At 39.4% G+C, this 20,323-nt stretch overlaps 1 long non-coding RNA gene across 1 annotated transcript; it reads left to right on the forward strand.

The window, feature by feature from the left end:
* The first annotated feature begins 8,751 nt into the window (after positions 1-8,751).
* On the forward strand, positions 8,752-14,850 carry LOC309651674. Its single transcript, XR_014258302.1, has 2 exons — positions 8,752-13,797; positions 14,331-14,850. It is a non-coding gene; the product is annotated as an uncharacterized lncRNA (long non-coding RNA).
* Positions 14,851-20,323: the final 5,473 nt, after the last annotated feature.

Genomic DNA, 20,323 nt, shown 5'->3' on the forward strand with positions numbered 1-20,323 from the left:
TACATGAAAAAAAAATTGTCAAGTATTACTGATATAGATGCAAAAGTTCTCAGTGAAATACTAGCAAACAAAATTCAACAGTATATTGAAAGGATCATACACCATCATCAAGTGGAATTTATCCCTAGAATGCAAGGGTAATTCAACTTATGTAAATCAAACATGTGGTGCACTACATTAAGAGAATGAAATATGAAAATCATATGGTTATCTCAACAGATACAGAAAGAGCATGTGAAATAATTAAAGAATCTTCCATGATAAATATACTAAAAAAATTGCTATAAGTAGAATGTACCTCAACACAGGAAAGGTCATATTGCACAAATTCACAGCAGACATCATACTCAATGGTGAAAGTTTGAAAGTTTTTCTGCTAAAAATATAAACAAAATAAGTTTGTGCACTCTCACCACTCTTTTTCAGCATAATACTGGAAGTCATATACAGAGCAATTAGGCAAGGAAAAGAAATAAAAGAAATCCAAATTGAAAAGGATAAAGTAAAGCTATTTCTGTTTGCATTTAATATAATCTTATATAGAGAAAATCCCAAAGATTCCACAAAAAATGTATTACAAGTTATAGACAAATTCAGTCAAGTTGCAAGATACAAAATCAACATGTGAAGAGCAATTGTACTTCTATATACTAACAATTTGAAAAAGAAATGTGAAAAGCAATCATATTTAAACTGGCATCAGAAATAAATAAAACATTTAGGAATAAATTAAACCAAGCAGGTAAAATATCCACACACGGAAAATGACAAAACACTGATGAAAAAAATTAAGATACAAAAAATGAAAAAATTTCCATGGTTATGAACCAGAAGAATATTGTAAAAATATCTATACTACACAAAGCTGTCTATAAATTCAATGCAATCCCTATCAATATTCCAATGATTTTTACACAGAAAGAGAAAACAACCCTAAAATTTGTATGGAACCACAAAATACCACTAATAGCGAAATCAACCTCGTCAAAGAAGAACAAATCTAGAGGCCTCACAATTCCTAACTTCAAACTTTATTACAAAGCTATAGTAATCAAAACACTAGATTCTGGCAAAAAATAGAGGCCTGGTCCAATGAAACAGAATCAAGAGCACAGAAATAAAACCAGTCATTTACTGTTAACCAATATTTGACAAGGGAGCCAAGGAGATGAAGTAGGGGAAATACAGTCTCTTCAATAAATGGTGCTGGAAAAAAACTGGATAACAACCTACAGAAGAATACAATTGGACCCCTTTCTTGTACCACTCACAAAAATTAACTCAAAGTGGAGTGAAGGCTTAAATATAAGACCTAAAGCTGTAAAACTACTTGAAGAAAGCATAAAGAACAAGTTCCTCAATATAGTTATGGCAAATATTTTTCACCTATAACACCAAATGTGGAAGCCACAAGTGCAAAAAAAAAAAAAAAAGAAAAAAGTGGAACTACAGCAAACAAAGAAACGAAAAATTTTGCATAGCACAATGAGCAATCAGCAAACTAAAATGCAACTATAGAACTGGAGAACATATGTGCAAACCATTTTTTTTTGATAAGGGCTTAGTATTCAAAATATATAAGTAACAAAATAATAGCTGTCAAAAATTAAATAAAAAATGGGCTAAAGGACTAGAAAAGATATTTTTCCCCCCAAAAGACATACAGATGGCCAACAGGTACATAAACAGATGTTCAACATCACTAATCATCAGAGAAATGCAAATCAAAAACACAATGATACATCAGCTCACACCTTTTAGAATGGCTATTATAAAAATGACAAGAAAAAAAAATATTTGTGAGAATGTGTAGAAAGGCAACTCGTGCATTTTTGGTGGAAATGTAAACTGGTACAGTCTAATGAATGTAAAATAATTAAATTGGACCCCTATCTCACACTACTAACAAAAATTAAATCAAAAGAGATTAAAGACACAAATGTATGACTTGAAACCATAAAACTCCTAAAAAAATTCTGGGGGAAAATCTCCTTGACCTTGGTCTTGGGAATACTGATTTTTTGGTTATGACCCCAAAGGACAGGCAACAAAACAAAAGCAAAAATAAACAAGTAAGACTAAGTCAACCTAAAAAACCTTCTGCACAGAAAACACACACACACACAAAAAAAGACACACAAAAGCAAAACAAAACAAAAAACAACTAATTAAAAATGGATAAAGGATCTGAATAGATAATTTTTCCAAAGAAGACATACAAATGTCCAACAGATATATGAAAAAAATGTTCAAAGTCTTTAATCATCAGGGAAATGAAAATCAAAACCACGAGATCATGTCACTCCTGTTAGAATGGCTATAGCCAAAAGACAAAAGATTACAATTGTTTGAAAGAACATGGAGAAAAGAAAATCCTTGTGCATTGTTGGTAAAGATGTAAATTAACAGAAGCACTATGAAAAACAGTATGGAGGTTCCCCCCAAAATTATAAGTAGTATCCAGTTGTCCCAGTACCATTTGTTGAAGAGACTATCCTGCCCACTGAGTGTGCTTTACTCCCATCTCAAATATTAGTTGCTTATACACAGGGGTTTACTTCTGGGCTCTCTACTCTGTTCCTTTAGTCTATGTGTGTATTTTAGTGCTAGTATCATAGTTTCCCATAACTACAGCATTGTAATATAGTTTTTTTGTTGTTTAAAATAAATTTATTTATTTATTTACTTATTTTTGGCTGCGCTGGGTCTTCGTTGTTGCACGCGGGATTTCTCTAGTTTCTTCGAGCAGGAGCTACTCTTCATTGCAGTATACGGGCTTCTCATTGTGGTGGCTTCTCTTGTTGCAGAGCAAGGGCTCTAGGCATGCGGGCTTCAATAGTTGTGGCACGTGGGTTCAGTAGTTGTGGTTCACGGTGTCTACAGCGCAGTCTCAGTAGTTGTGGTGCACTGGCTTAGTTGCTCTGTGGCATGTGGGATCCTCCCATATCAGGGCTTGAACTCGTGTCTCCTGCATTGGCAGGCGGATTCCTAACCACTGCACCACAAGGGAAGCCCCTGTAATATAGTTCTAAATCAGGAAGTGTGATGACTCCCAATTTGTTCTTTCTCAGGATTGCTTTGGCTATTTGGGGTCTCCTGTGGTCACGTACAACATTTTAAAATTGATTTCCCTATATCTGTAAAAGATGCTGTTGGAATTTTGATAGAGATTTCATTGAACCTATAGATGCCTTTGGGTAGTATGGACGTTTTAACAACAATAATTCTTCTGATCCATGAACACAGTACTGTATATCTTTCCACTTCTTTTGTCTTCTTCAATATTTTTGATCAAAGTCTTGTAGTTTTCAAAGTACAAATTTTTCACTTCCTTCGTTAAGTTTATTCCTAAATATTTATTGGTTTTAATGAAATTTTGAATGGGGAAAGGATAGTGTCTTCAACAAATGCTGTTGGGAAAACTGGAAAACCACATGCAGAAAAATGAAACTGGATACCTATCTTATACCACCCACAAATATTAATTTGAAGTGGATTGAAGACTGAAACATAAGACCAGATACTATAAAACTGCTAGAAGACAACATAAAGAAGAATCTACTTAACACTGGTTTGGGCAATAATTTGGGGATATGATCCCAACAGCATAAGCCAGAAAAGTAAAAACCAACAGATGGTATTATATCAAACTAAAAAGCTTTTTATATATGTAAATATATGAAGTCTACATACAGAGTAGGAGAGAATATCTTCAAATCCTATGTTGCATCAAAGAGTATAAACTTTCAGTTTTAAGATGAGTAAGTTCTGGGAAATTTAATGTACAGCATGGTGACTATAGCTAACAATGCTGTATTATATATTTGAAAGTTGCTAAGAGAGCAGATCTCAAAAATTTTACCACAAAGAAAAGTTAATGATGTGAGTTTATGGAAGAATCTTTATTGTGGTAATCATTTCACACTATATATCTGTATCAAATAACCACACTGTACATCTTAAATTTACACAATGCTGTATATCAATTGTGTCTCAGTAAGTCTGGAGGAAAAAAAAAAAAAGAATTTCAAGATGGATACAAGAGCATGAAACCAAGCATGGGCATTTCTGAGTGAAGAACCTTGTGTCATATGCATGTAGCTGGCCACAGGTCTACCTGCAAAACCACAACGAAAATCTGACCACTGGTCCCCATCACCAGGGCTAACAACCTGCCTGAGCGCCCACCTTGGTTACTACAGCAGTCTCCTAATTGGCGCCCCAGTTCTGCTTTTGCCCCATCAGTCAGTTTGTAGGACAGCAGCCAGAGGAAGTCAAATGATAGCCTTCCTCTGCTTAAAACCATTCACTGGTCCTTTATTTCACTCAGAGTAAAAGCCAATATCGTTTAAATGGCCGACAATCTGTTGACACCCCCAAGGGCTCTGTCCCTTGCTCACTTAACTTCAACCAGCCAGCATTCCCAACTTTCCTCAAACAAGCCAGCTATGTTCCTTCTATACAGCATTTTACCTTGCTCTCCCCTCTGCCTGGAATCTGTTATTGCCACCTATGCACACTATGTATGCCCTGCCTCATACCTTTTAACTCTTATTCACAGGTATTTACTGAGCAAGACTATGTTCCAGGCACAGATGTTTGGACCCAGCATCTCTCTGATCTTAATGAGGTGGAGCCTCATTTCATAAACCTACTGGCTATTTTTTCTGGAAAAAAACAGATACACAAATATGGGAGTGTAGGAATGGCTCAGGCATAATCCCAAATAATAGATACAGATTTTTAACTCTCAGAAAGGTGGAGCATAACTTCCCAACTCCTTAAATATGTCCTGCACGCAGTGACATCCTTCCACAACGTACACCCTGAATGGATGGGGGAAAAAATGGATGTTACAGTGAGGAACTTGACAAACCGACCTCAGCCAGGTGATCAAGGGCAACATCAACAGTAATGTCATCTGCAGAGCATGTGCCCTTGATATGAAGTGTGAATTCCATTTTTCTTCTCCAGAAACACATAACCCCAGGCTAATCACAAGGGAAACAACAGGTAAATCCCAATTGGAGACTGTGAAGGTCATCAAAAACAAGAAATGTCTCAGAAACTCGAACAACTAACAGTGTCCTAAAGAGAAATAGCAGCTAAATGGAATGAGGGTGAGATACCCTGAATGCAATCCTAGAAGAGAAAAAGGGAAGTCTAAGAAAATTTGAAAACAGAGTGGGTTGTAGTTAAGAATCAGGTGTCAACACTAATTCATTAACTGTAAAAATGTACCCTAATGACATGAGACTGTAATAAGATAGGAAACTGAGTCTGGGCTACTTGTGAAATCCTGCACTATTCTTGCAAATTTTCTATAAATTTAAAACAATTTTAAAATGAAAATGGATTAAACAAAATTTTTATTTTTTTTCTAACATATTATATTTAAATTGTCCTACCAGTAATTACTATTAATTTCCCCTGTCACCTAGTTGTACTGTTTCAGTTTGTTAAATAAGATTTATAACAGAGAGAAATAAATAACCCATGATAGTAAAAAATTTCCAATAACACCAATTTTACATATTTTATGTTAAATTATTAATGCACATGTGTATAATTATTTATTATATATTATGTTATTTGGGAGTTTTTTTTTTTTTTTTTTTTTTGGCTGTTGTCATTTTACTGGTATGGCTGTGTCCTGGGTCACTTTCTAAGAAGTTACTCAACAGAGATGTCTGTCAGGACTCAGAAGTGACTCTACATGTCACATCATGGCTGAACATATTCAAACAGCCCATTAATAAAATAAAGATAAAATAACTAATAATTCATTGTGACTGGCTCATATATTCCAAGAATGCTTTTTAAAAAATTTTGTTTCCATGCTTACATTTCATTCTAATGGAACAAAATCAAATTATCTACCAACTCAAATATCACATTAGAATAATGAGAACCGAGTTATGACCACAAAAATTCAATGTTTCATCCTGATATTTTCTAATTAGAAGTGTTTTTAAAATATTCAAACTCAGTTCCTAGGGGATAGCTGAAAGTGACAAAATCAGAAACCCCCAACGTCAGACAAACTTGAAAGTGATTTTACATGTTGCCATATAATGTGCCAGAAATAAATTACCTCTTAGAAGATTCCATAAAATTACTTGAAGCTCAATCTCTGGAATGCTTCCCAATTTTGTCAGACTTACATGTTATTATAATGCCTATATCCATTTAGCTAATGAGGTAGGTAAAGATAAAAAGTGATCTGTTCTTATGTGTTTAATACAGTTTAAAAAAGTATATAATGCTCCTAAGAAATCAGGTTAGATCTGGAATACAGATGAAAATATGAAATGAAAGTACTCTTCCTTGCTTTGTACAAGAGCAGTAGCCCATCATGTACAAATATGTCAGATGACAAGGTACCTTCATGTTAAAAACAATGCCATCACTGCAAAAGAAAGCTTTATTGATTGTACTGAAGTAAAAGGAAAAAATAGATATGATATACCTCAGGTAATTATGAGTATATTGGAAACAGATAATGTTGACATAAAAATGCTCATGGTCACAGATATTATACAGGTGCAACTGTGGCAGATGTACGAAGACATAGAAGCCATGTTCCTCCACTGAACATGACGATGCCCAATTTGTGACCTGATCATGTCTTAACCTTCATGGACAAAATTTCTGCTCCCACAATTTAAAATATGACCTTGAAAATACTGTATAATCAGAGGATGTGATATTTTAATGTCTGTTCTAAGTACTACTTTAAACACACATAAGATCAGCCAATTGTCAGTCAGAAAGATCAGATGCAATCAGCTATCATTCCATGCAAATGAATGGCATGGAGCAAATATTCATATATATGTGCACCTATATAAAACATGTTAGCATATATGAATAAAATCAACTATATTATGTTAATATTTAATGTAAAATCATATTAGCAATTGCCCTGTGGTGAAATCAGAAGCATCTAGGTGTAAATAGATTACAAATTATTATGCAGTTGTCACAATGGGATAATATTACGACAAAAGTGGAAATTGTAAAGAGAGTTGTCCAAGAAATAAATCTTGGCTATTGGAAAAAATGCATGTTTATTATAAGTCCTCTCCCCTGTTTACAACCAATGTCAGAAAGTAACCTTGAACTAGGTTAGGAGAATAAAAACTTTAACAAGACATAGGAATACTCCTTCTGTTGTAGAAAATAAACCAAAAGAAAAAGTAAATGAATAAACTATGAAGATTCTACTGATAGAAATATCAATTCTTACGGGAAAGAGCCTTAAAATAAATAATAAGGAGATTATAGATATCCTAATTTCAACTTTTGAATGGAGATATACAAAATTAAGGTAAAAATCTTCATATTCTGTATTAGGAGAAAATTTATTTGCTATGAATGTATTTAATTTACAAAAAGCAGCCCCTGTCTTACCTTTTAAGTATTCTGTTCAAGTTTGAAGTTTTAATATATTTCATCTTAAATGGTCTTATGAAGTATGCAATGGTTGGTAGTGAAAAAACGTCATTGTGCCTGGAACTTCTAAAAGTGATTCCCAATTTTTAAAATTACATTCTTATAAAAATTTGGTGTTGACCTGAATATTATGATGTTTAATAATACTAGTCACATTGGAATATTGCAGAAGATTTGTCAATGAGCTTATGTGTATAAATATTTAAGACTCTCACTGTATTGTGAGAACATTTCAAACACAGCAATATTTTGACTTGAAAATGAGAAAAAAGCTAAGAAGTACCTTTTAAATATTGCTGACTGTGGGGCTTCCCTGGTGGTGCAGTGGCTAAGAATCCACCCGCCAATGCAGAGGACACGGGTTCGAGCCCTGGTCCAGGAAAATCCCACATTCCGTGGAACAGCTAAGCCCGTGAGCCACAACTACTGAGCCTGAGCTCTAGAGCCTGCGACCCACAACTACTAAAGCCCACGCACCTACAGCCCGTGCTCTGCAACAAGAGAAGCCACCGCAATGAGAAGCCCGTGCACCATAACAAAGAGTAGCCCCTGCTCACCACAACTAGAGAAAGCCCATTCAACAACGAAGACCCAATGCAGCCAAAAATAAAATAAATAAAATAAATAAATTAAAAACAGAATGATTTGTAAAAAAAAAATAAATAATAAATAGTGCTGAGGTAAAAAAAAAAAAACCACAACATGAGAGTTGTGAGTTAAGTTTTATTTGGGGCAAAATAAAGACTATATCCTGGGAGACAGAATCTCAGATAGCTCCAAGAAACTGCTCCAAAGAGGCAGGGGGAAGGTCAGTATATATGTCATTTTGGTGAAGTGGGAATACACGCAATCGAGCACATATATTTTTTGCAGAAGGTTTCTGCTCGTCTCATACAGGCTACGGCTAGTCACGAGGAGCAGACGTCACCATGAAGGACTTCAGTGCTTCTCTAGACACGAGGAGATACAAGAACTGGGCTCATAAAATCAGCTCCTGCAAGTATCTAACTCTCCGAAGAGCCTTCCTGCCAGCTTCCCCCGAGCACAGAGCGCCTCATTTAACATAGTGTGTTAACAACATTGCCACAGGGAGAGTCCCCATGAGAATTTCTCTTCCTCAGTTCAGGTACAGAGAGGCATCTGTCAAGTCCCCCAGCCAGGGGGGAAAGCAGATGAAAGCTCTAGGGCTCAGGCTGAACATGTGCGCAGATGATCTTGGTCTCGAGCGCTCACCTCTCATCCTGCCAGCCACGACCTGGGTTGTGGGCATGACAGACGCCCCAGGCTGCCGACATCTAACAACCCACTTCTGCCCTGGAAGGACGTACCCCTCATCCCCTGCCCCCGCCACCCCCTTCACACACAAACAATGCTGGGCTGCGGTATGGAGCTGGCCTGCACTGGGCTGCCCTCTGTTACCTTTTGGTGCCTCCTGCCAAATGGCCAGAGGTATCGGTGATGAGGGCTGAGCAATGTCCACAGCGACAGAAAAGTCCCTCAGCCCAGAGCCTCTGAAAAGTGGGGCACAACAGGAGAATAGATTGTTCTCTTGAGAGTCTCCAGTGGAGTTAGCTGTTGGGGGGCTCTCCCTATAATGTGGGTGCCTCGTTACCAGTGTTTAAGTTCTGCTGGGACCTCTCACCAAGGAACTGAAGTCACTTATTCAAGATTTTATTACCTGGGATCCTCCCTTCAATCAAATCTACCCAAATCCGCTTCTAGGCTGTTAACTGCTCCCCCCACCCCCATATCCTCTTTTTTGTACACGATGAGGTGACACAGCCCTGGCCACAGCTGTCTGGAAATGTAATTAGGGTCCTAACTTTCAGGAGACAGAGCTGAAATCAGTCCATTTTCTCACCAGTTCTGTGTCCTGGAAAACACCCTGCTCCTCTCTGCTGTTCCTCAGTCTTCCAACCTGCACAGTGGACATCGGGCTAGAATGTCCTTTCTGGGAGCATCACCATGTGCATTGAGATAATATCTATAACAGCTGTGGCTGGTGTCACGTGTGTCTAAGGCACAAAGGAGAGACTGAAAAATTACAAGAAGGGGTGGGACACAGCATAAAATAACTCAAAAGAGGTCTGAGTTTCAGTAAGGTGATATTGGAACTGTCACTTCCCCTCTTTGTCTCACTTTTAGGTCAGCAGCATGAGGGGTTTAAATCAATGGAAATTCACACATTGTCACCCTTTGGAGTAAAACTGTTCAATTGTTTCCTGTTTTAATTTGAATGAGACCCAAGTGACTCAAATCGGCCTGTGTGGTGGGCAGCCTCCACATGGCACCCAGTGACCCCACCTTTGCTATACATACCCCTGTGTAACTACTAAGTGGTTAGCAAATACCCCAATAAGTAGATTTTACCCAAAGTGATGGAATGTCATGTGAACGCTTTAATTTAAAACATCGCTCACCTCCCTTTTATTCCCTCTCTAATTTTCCACTTCTCGCTCTCTTATCCCTGATTGAGGAATCAAGCACAGATGTTTTGAGCTGTCATATAAGTGGCCCCACAAAGGAGAGAATGGAGGCATTGCCCAAGTAAACACACAGAAAGGAACTCAAACTCCAAATCCAACCTGCATCCTGAACCCTGTGAGTAAAGTTGGGACCAAATCCTCTGTCACTTGAGTCTCAGTTGAGGCTGCAGCCCCAGCCTGTGAGACACCTTGATGCAGAGGAATCCATTAAGCTGTGCCTATATTTCTTACACACAAAAATTGTGAGCTATTAGATGTATGTAATTTTAAGATGCAAGGTTTGGGGTAAATATTGTTAGAAAGAAACAGATACCTAACAGTCTACCAGACCCCAGGATATGGCCCTGACTTCCTGACTCCCCCTAACCTCCGCAGGTTTTTGTGCAGGCAGTCCCACTCATCACTTTCCAGCTTCTCTGGCCCACTCACTTCTGCCCACAGGTGTCTGCAGCAGTGGCGACTTCTCCCTGACATGCTGCTCCCAGATGTGTGTAGGGCTGGCCCGCTGTTGTCATTATGGTCCCAGTAACTGTCACTCCAGTGTGGCCTCTGAGACCCTCCTACCCAGGGACTCCCCAGACCTCCCTCAGAGCACAGTCTTTATTTCCAGTCTAGCACTTGCTCTTTTCTTTCATATGTCTTGCTCTTGTGCTTTTGGCCATCTCTGTTCCAGGCTGTGCGGTCCTGGAAACTAGGGAACTCTTGGTCATTGTGGGCCCCACACATGGGCACCTGGCAGAGAGGGAGTGCTTGTTGCATAGTTGCTGAAGGAATATATGTGACTCTCTTGGAGCCCTCCTCCCTTTTAACCAACTGGACTGTGGAGGTGAATGCTACTAACAAGAGTTTAAAGTTGTATGTTGAGCAGGGGGGACCATAAAGTCCTCTGTGTGACCTTCAGTGGGCATCAGTGATGCAAAAGCCTGTCTGCTCCTAGGTGGCCAACACTACAAATGTGGCCCCGGGCCTGCACACCCCCAAAAAACTGGTACCTTTATTTGGGTGTCCTCAACACAGAGGCTCTTCAGAGTCACAGGGGCATAGAGTAGAACATACAGGCTCCAGGGCAGTGCAGTGAAAGGGGTCTCAGAAGCTTCCTTTTCCACACCTTTCTGTGCATCACTGTGGTGTCTCTTTCCTGCTGAGGGATGACCTCAGCCCGAACAATGATATCACCACATCCAAATGAGGACCACGAGGCCCCAACTAGGACTGATCTTCTTTCTAGAATCCTGGCTCTGGGTTTGAGGCTCTGCCCACTTCTGCTCACAAGGCCTCGTTTCCCCAGCTCATCCCTCCTCTGAGGGACCTCCGTGAATTGGAAAGCATTTTGCCAAACTCTCAGAACACAGTGGTCAGTGGTGGAGAACCAAGGTTCTCAACAGACTTTCCAAGCATGCAGAACACTTGCGATCTGCCACGGCAAGCACACAATTTGTAGAGACGGAAAACCCTTCTCCCCTGCACCACTGTCTACACTGGGAAGTGGGGTGTGTGCTCAGCCAGGTTCTAGAAGATCAGAATGGTGAACTGTATGACCCCAGGCCCTGTCCCCTGGAGAACACTAGGGAGATGGCCCACGCCCAGGCAGGACTCTGGGAACTTGGAGAATCCCCCTCATGCTTTGGACCTCTGGACACACTGCCAGGGGGGTAGACGCCCCTGCTCCATGGCAGAGCTGTCTCCAACCTTTTCCTGCTCGCCTCAGCACTTACATTGTGTTTTCTCTTCCGTGACCATCCTTGCATCATCCCCAGCTGTGAACCCTATTTCTATTTGTACATACTTGTGTCTGCATGCAGATGCGGAGAGAGTAATGGCCCAAACTGCGCCGGGTTGGCAGGAGTTCACCAGGATCTTAGGGGCTTTTATTTCAAAACCAAACATGATGGGAGGGACTGAGTACTGGCTTAGGGAGCTGGATTCTTCACTTTTCTTCTGGCCTCTGCTCACATATGGTGTCCTAGACAAGTCCCTGCCTCTTTCTGGGCTTCAATTTTCAAATTATATAAAGAGGGCTTCGATGCAGAGATGCATAGGCGCATGCACAGCCAGACTGGTTCTCAGGCTCCAGCAACAGTAGATGGGTTGTTGGCGTGAGTGAGCTCAGGCAGGCAGAGGTGTACAGACCTCCTAACATGGGCAGATGCAGGCGGACATGTAGCAGGAGTGGCCAGGAAACCTGTTGATGTCTTAGCACAAACAAGAGACAGTTAGGGCACCTGTACCCCACCCCCTGCACCAGCATGAATACAGGAAGAAGGGTTCTGCTCAAAGGTGAGCTCTTTCTGATGCTCCCACCTGCAGCCTCTAAAAGGCTCACATCCTCTGGAGCCCTAAGGGCGAAGATCATTCACAATGAACTGGTTCCCAGCAAGTAAATTGGGGGTGGAAGTGATATTTGCTGTGTATAGGTTCAGGCCCTGAAAACACGCTCCATGATGTGTCATACATTTCCCCTTTACAACTGAGTGGAATAAACCGAAGGAACATACCCGTAGTTGAAAGCACATGTTGATGATGGAAAATCCACAAATCAAAGGTTGCTGGGTCCCTCAATCGCTTATTAGAAGAAAATCAACAAGCAGAATCATTTGCTATTTCAAAGCCTTTGTTAAGCTGTTATATGATTTGATTGTAAGTTTATGAATGGTTCAAACAACTGATATTTTCATGTATATCTGTTAAGCAGCTAACTTTAAAAGGCTGTAACAAAAGTATGTTCTGAAGAAATTTTTTCAAGAAAAATTACATTCCAAAGTCTGAAAACAGCAAATCCCACGTGAAGTTCTGAAAGGATAAGTTTTAAAACGTAATTCATGAGTTTGTTTATTTAAGAAACTGAGTTTGAATTTTGTAAATCCTTTTGGATATTAGAAATGTGTATCTTAAGTACATTATCATTTTGTTTTCTGATATTTTATATTTAACGTATTTTACATTACTTTCTTGTGCATAAAAATATAATTGAATAAAGATGGTCATAAGCAGAATGTTTTTTCTTGTTTCCTTATTTTTTGAGAGGATTTGCTAAATGAGGGAAAACACAGTTTGATTCCCTCCCTGACAAGCTCCAAGGTATGCCAGCTGTATTCCACTGCTTCAGATAGCTAATGATTTCTGGGAATTAACTGTGGACTCCTATCCTCAAATGAGGAAAAGTCCATAGATTTTCCACTCTCATCTTCTGTTTCAGTTACTTGTGATTGTGACCAAGTCTGTATATTACTTTAGAGAATTTTATTCCAAGCAGAGCAGCTGTCCTCTGTGTCTAACAGGGTGAAGATCCAGTGGAGAATCTGATGGTGGAAATTGGTGGCTCTTTTCTAGGGACCTGAAATGGATACTGTCATTGTGCCATAGAATAGAGTCTATTATCATTTTTTTTTTTTTTTGATGACCTAAAAACCAGATGACATGGCTCCAAAGAGTGGGGCACATCCCAGGCAAGAGAGCAGGCATGGCTGGGTCATAGCATCACGAGTGCCATCAGCAGAGAGGCTGGGGCACTGTGATTTGAGTAACTTAGTATCCTGGCTGGGAGGGGGCACATGTTCTCCAGTGAGTTCTGAGCATCCTGCACTGCCCCCAAGGGCCTGCAGGGGGGGCGCGCAGCCACTATGTCACAGGAGATGCGGCGCATGCGCAACTGCACCCGGACTTGATGGGCGGTCTTCCCTGAGGACGGAGAAGAGGCGCCATGGCGGCTGCGGGCCCGCGCGTGGGGCTGGCTGGTCTGCGGGAGGAAGACGTTCCCCGCCCGCGCCTCGGCCGGTGAAAAGGGGCTGTGCCCGCTCCTCGCGGCTCCGCGCCTTCCTTTCCCGCCGCCCCGCCCGGTGTATCCCCACCTTCTCAGGTAACGTTCGATGTCGCTTGTTGTCCCTCGGATCCGGTCTCCGAGGGGCCGGGGGCGTGGAGGCTGTTCCCGGCGGGGCGTCTGTTCCGGACGCGGGGCGTTTGGCGGGAGGAGCCCCGCCCGGGGCGGAGCGCGGGAAGCGCGTGTCCTCGCGGGCGGCGCGGCCGCGCCCCGGACCCTCGGGCGGCGGGGAAGGAGCGGGGGCGCAGGCGACGGGGAGAGTTCACCGTCGCGGACAGACTCTGCTGCGTTTCCTCAGACGCCCCCGGAAGGTTGTAAAAATGTCCCTTTTCCTTAGTGGCCAAGAGAAATGTTTCCGCCCCTTGTCCTCAACAGCACGGAATTATCCACTTATTCCTTTGTTCAAAGACCTTAACTAACAGACTATACACGGATGATGTGCAGGTAACGTGGATGTAGTTGAAAAAATATTGAAAAAGTGAAAATGTGTAGTAAAACACACTGTGTTAAGTTTTATAGTTTAAACATGTCAGAATCAGAATTTAGTGTACTTTTACTTTCCTGTCTTAAAGGAATAAAATTATTTGGAGCGTATTGTCAGCTATGGATCGGCACTTGCCATCTACCTCGACAAGGATTAAATCAGGTGCTGGCGCAGCTGCTGCAGCCGCTGACCTTCAACACCCCCTGAAAGGAGTTCAGGGTGGAGAGCAGAAATGAGGCGCTCTGTGCTCGGGGGAAGCTGGCAGTACAGCTCTTCAGAGAGTTGGATACTTGCAGGAGCTGATTTTATGAGCCCAGTTCTTGTATCTCCTCGTGTCTAGAGAAGCACTGAAATCCTTCATGGTGACGTCTGCTCCGCGTGACTAGCCGTAGCCTGCATGAGACGAGCAGAAACCTTCTGCAAAAAATATATGTGCTCGATTGCCTGTACTCCCCCTTCACCAAAATGACATATATACTGACCTTCCCCCTGCCTCTTTGGAGCAGTTTCTTGGAGCTATCTGAGATTCTGTCTCCCAGGATATAGTCTTTATTTTGCCCCAAATAAAATTTAACTCACAACTCTCATGTTGTGCATTTTTTTTTAAACCTCAGCACTATTTATTATTATTTTTTTTACAAATCATTCTGTTTTTAATTTATTTATTTTATTTATTTTATTTTTGGCTGCATTGGGTCTTCATTGTTGCATGGGCTTTCTCTAGTTGTGGAGAGTGGAGGCTACTCTTTGTTATGGTGAGCGGGCTTCTCATTGCGGTGGCTTCTCTTATTGCAGAGCAAGGGCTGTAGGTGCATGAGCTTCAGTAGTTGTGGGTCGCAGGCTCCAGAGCTCAGGCTCAGTAGTTGTGGCTCACGGGCTTAGCTGTCCCACGGCATGTGGGATCTTCCTGGACCAGGGCTTGAACCCGTGTCCTCTGCATTGGCGGGTGGATTCTTAGCCACTGCACCACCAGGGAAGCCCCACAGTCAGCAATATTTAAAAGGTACTTCTTAGCATTTTTCTCATTTTCAAGTCAAAATATTGCTGTGTTTGAAATGTTCTCACAATACAGTGACAGTCTTAAATATTTATACACATAAGCTCATTGACAAATCTTCTGCAATATTCCAATGTGACTAGTATTATTAAAAATCATAATATTCAGGTCAATACCAAATTTTTATAAGAATGTAATTTAAAACATTGTGTATCACTTTTAGAAGTTCCAGGCACAGTGACGATTTTTAAAATACCAACTATTGCATACTTCATAAGACCATTTAAGATGAAATATATTAAAACTTCAACAGAATACTTAAATGGTAAGACAGGGGCTGCTTTTTGTAAATTAAATACATTCATAGCAAATAAATTTTCTCCTAATACAGGATATGAAGGTTTTTAGCTTAACTTTGTATATCTCCATTCAAAAGGTGAAATTAGGATTTCTATAATCTCCTTATTATTTATTTTAAGCCTGTTTCCCATAAGAATTGATATTTCTATCTGTAGAATCTTCATAGTTTATTCATTTACTTTTTCTTTTGGTTTATTTTCTACAACAGGAAGAGTATTCTTATATCTTGTTAAAGTTTTTATTCTTCTAACCTAGTTCAAAGTTACTTTCTGGCATTGGTTGTAAACAAGGGGAGAAGCCTTGTAATAAGCATGTTTTCTTTCCTATAGTCAAGATTTTTTTCTTGGATAACTTTCTTTACAATTTCCTCTTTGGCCACAATATTATCCCATTGTGACAACTGCATAAAAATTTGTAATCTATTTATACCTAGATGCTTCTGATTTCACCACAGTACATTTGCTAATATGATTTTACATTAAATATTAATATAATAGAGTTGATTTTATTCATATATGCTAACATGTTTGATGTAGGTGCACACATATATGAATATTTGCTACATGCCATTCATTTGCATGGAATGATAGGCGATTGCATCTGATCTTTCTGATTGACAATTGGATAGTCTTATGTATGTTTAAAGTACTACTTAGAGCAGACATTAAAATATCACATCCTCTCATTATACAGTATTTTAAAGGTCATATTTTAAATTGTGGGAGCAGAAATTTTGTCCATGAAGGTTAAGAAATGAATCAGGTCACAAATTTGGCATCATCATGTTGAGTGGAGGAACATGGCTTCTATGTCTTCGTACATCTGCCACAGTTGCACCTGTATAATATCTGTGACCGTGAGCATTTTTATGTCAACATTATCTGTTTCCAATATACTCATAATTACCTGAGGTATATCATATTTTTTTTTCCTTTTACTACAGTACAATCAATAAAGCTTTCTTTTGCAGTGATGGCATTGTTTTTAACATGAAGGTACCTTGTCATCTGACATATTTATACAAGATGGGCTACTGCTCTTGTACAAAGCAAGGAAAAGTACTTTCATTTCATATTTTCATCTGTATTCCAGATCTAACCTGATTTCTTAGGAGCATTATATACTTTTTTAAACTGTATTAAACACAGAAGAACAGATCATTTTTATCTTTACCTACCTCATTAGCTAAATGGATATAGACATTATAATAACATGTAAGTCTAACAAACTTGGGAAGCATTCCAGGGTTTGAGCTTCAAGTAATTTTATGTAATCTTCTAAGAGGTAATTTATTTCTGGCACATTATATGGCAACATGTAAAATCACTTTCAAGTTTGTCTGCCGCTTGGGGTTTCTGATTTTGCCACTTTCAGCTATCCCCTAGGAACTGACTTTGAATATTTTAAAAAACACTTCTGATTAGAAAATATCAGGATGAAACATTGAATTTTTGTGGTCACAACTCTGTCCTCATTATTCTAATGTGATATTTGAGTTGGCAGATAATTTGATTTTGTTCCATTAGTATGAAATGTAAACATGGAAACAGAATTTTTAAAAAAGCATTCTTGGAATAAATGAGCCAGTCACAATGAATTATTAGTTATTTTATTTTTATTTTATATATGGGCTGTTTGAATATATTCAGCCAAGAAGTGACATGTAGAGTCACTTCTGAGTCCTGACAGACATCTCTGGTGAGTAACTTCTTAGAAAGTGACCCAGGACACAGCCATACCAGTAAAATGACAACAGCCAAAAGAAAAAAAAAAAAAAAAACTCCCAAATAACATAATATATAATAAATAATTATACACATGTGCATTAATAATTTAACATAAAATATGTAAAATTGGTGTTATTGGAAATTTTCTACTATCATGGGTTATTTACTTCTCTCTGTTATAAATCCTATTTAACAAAATGTAACAGTACAACTAGGTGATAGGGGAAATTAATAGTAATTACTAGTAGGACAATTTAAAAATAATATGTGTTAGAAAAAAATAAAAATTTTGTTTAATCCATTTTCATTTTAAAATTGTTTTAGATTTATAGAAAATTTACAAGAATAGTGCAGGATTTCACAAGTAGCCCAGACTCAGTTTCCTATCTTATTACAGTTTCATGTCATTAGGGTACATTTTTACAGTTAATCAGCTAGTGTTGACACCTGATTCTTAACTACAACCCACTCTGTTTTCAAATTTTCTTAGACTCCCCTTTTTCTCTTCTAGGATTGCATTCAGGATATCTCACCCTCATTCCATTTAGCTGCCATTTCTCTTTAGGACACTGTTAGTTGTTCGAGTTTCTGAGACATTTCTTGTTTTTGATGACCTTGACAGTCTCCATTTGGGATTTATCTGTTGTTTCCCTCGTGATTAGCCTATGGTTATGTGTTTCTGGAGAAGAACAAATGGAATTCACACTTCATATCAAGGGTTCATGCTCTGCAGATGACTTATTACTGTTGATGTTGCCCTTGATCACCTGGCTGAGGTGGGGTTTGTCAAGTTCCTCACTGTAACATCCATCTTTTCCCCCGTCCATTCAGTGTGTACTTTGTGGAAGGATGTCACTGCGTGCAGGACACATTTAAGGAGTTGGGAAGTTATGTTCCACCTTTCTGAGAGTTAAACCTCTGTATCTATTAATTGGGATTATGCCTGAGCGATTCCTACACTCCCATATTTATGTATCTGTTTTTTCCAGAAAAAATAGCCAGTAAGTTTATGAAATGAGGCTCCACCTCAGTAAGATCAGAGAGATGCTGGGTCCAAACCGCTGTGCCTTGAATAGTGTCTGGCACATAGTCTTGCTCAGTAAATACCTGTGAATAAGGCTTAAAAGATATGAGGCAGGGCATACATAGTGTGCATAGGTGGCAAAAGCAGATTCCAGGCAGAGGGGAGAGCAAGGTAAAATGCTGTAAAGAAGGAACATGGCTGGCTTGTTTGAGAAAAGTTGGGAATGCTGGGTGGTTGAAGTTAAGTGAGCAATGGATTGAGCCCTTGGGGGTGTCAACAGATTGTTGGCCATTTAAAGGACATTGGCTTTTACTCTGGGTGAATGGTTTTAAACAGATGAGGGCTATCATCTGACTTCTTCTGGTTGTTGTCCTACCAACTGACTGAGGGGGAAAAAGCAGAATTGCGGCACCAATTAGGGGACTGCTGCAGTAACCAAGGTGGGAGCTCAGGCAGGTTGTTAGCCCTGGTGATGGGGACCAGTGGTCAGATTTTCATTGTGGTTTTGCAGGTAGAACTGGGGCCAACTACATGGATATGACACAAGATTCTTCACTCAGAAATGTCCATGCTTGAATTCATGCTCTTGTATCCATCTTGAAATCCTTTTTTTTTTTTTTCCTTCAGACTTATTGAGGAACAATTGATATAAAGCATTGTGTAAGTTTAAGATGTACAGTGTGGTGATTTGATACAGATATATAGTGTGAAATGATTACCACAATAAAGATTCTTCCATAAACTCACATCATTAACTTTTTTTTGTGGTAAAATTTTTGAGATCTGCTCTCTTAGCAACTTTCAAATATATAATACAGCATTGTTAGCTATAGTCACCATGTTGTACATTAAAGTTCCCAGAACTTACTCATCTTAATGCTGAATGTTTATACTCTTTGATGCAACATATGATTTGCAGATATTCTCTCCTACTCTGTATGTAGACTTTATATTTTTTATATATATAAAAAGGTTTTTAGTTTGATATAATCCTATCTGTTGGTTTTTACTTTTCTGGCTTATGCTGTTGGGATCATATCCCCAAATTATTGCCCAAACCAGTGTTAAGTAGATTCTTCTTTATGTTGTCTTCTAGCAGTTTTATAGTATCTGGTCTTATGTTTCAGTCTTCAATCCATTTCAAATTAATATTTGTGAGTGGTATAAATAGGTGTCCATTTTCATTTTTCTGCATGTGGTTTTCCACTTTTCCCAACAGCACTTGTTGAAGACACTATCCTTTCCCCATTCAAAATTGCATTAAAACCAATCAATATTTAAGAATAAATTTAATGAAGGAAGTGAAAAATTTGTACTTTGAAAACTACAAGACTTTGATCAAAAAAATTGAAGAAGACAAAAGAAGTGGAAAGATATACAGTACTGTGTTCATGGATCAGAAGAATTATTGTTGTTAAAACGTCCATACTACCCAAAGGCATGTATAGGTTAAATGCAACCTCTATCAAAATTCTAACAGCATCTTTTACAGATATAGAGAAATCAGTTTTAAAATTTTGTGCATGACCACAGGAGACCCCAAATAGCCAAAGCAATGCTGAGAAAGAACAAATTTGGAGGCATCACACTCCCTGATTTAAAACTGTATTACAGGGGCTTCCCTGGTGTTGCAGTGGTTAGGAATCCGCCTGCCAATGCAGGGGACACGAGTTCAAGCCATTATCTGGGAGGATCCCACATGACGCAGAGCAACTAAGCCAGTGCACCACAATTAATGAGACTGCGCTCTAGACACCGTGAACCACAACTTCTGAACCCACGTGCCACAACTACTGAAGCCCGTGTGCCTAGAGCCCGTGCTCTGCAACAAGAGAAGCCACCACAATGGGAAGCCCTTACACTGCAACGAAGAGTAACCCCCGCTCGAAGAAACTAGAGAAAGCCCACTCACAACAACGAAGACCCAGCGCAGCCAAAAATAAGTAAATAAATAAATAAATTTATTTTAAACA

This window comes from Balaenoptera physalus (assembly GCF_965194825.1).
Source record: "Balaenoptera physalus genome assembly, chromosome: 21".
In the NCBI taxonomy this organism is placed as follows: Eukaryota; Metazoa; Chordata; class Mammalia; order Artiodactyla; family Balaenopteridae; genus Balaenoptera; species Balaenoptera physalus.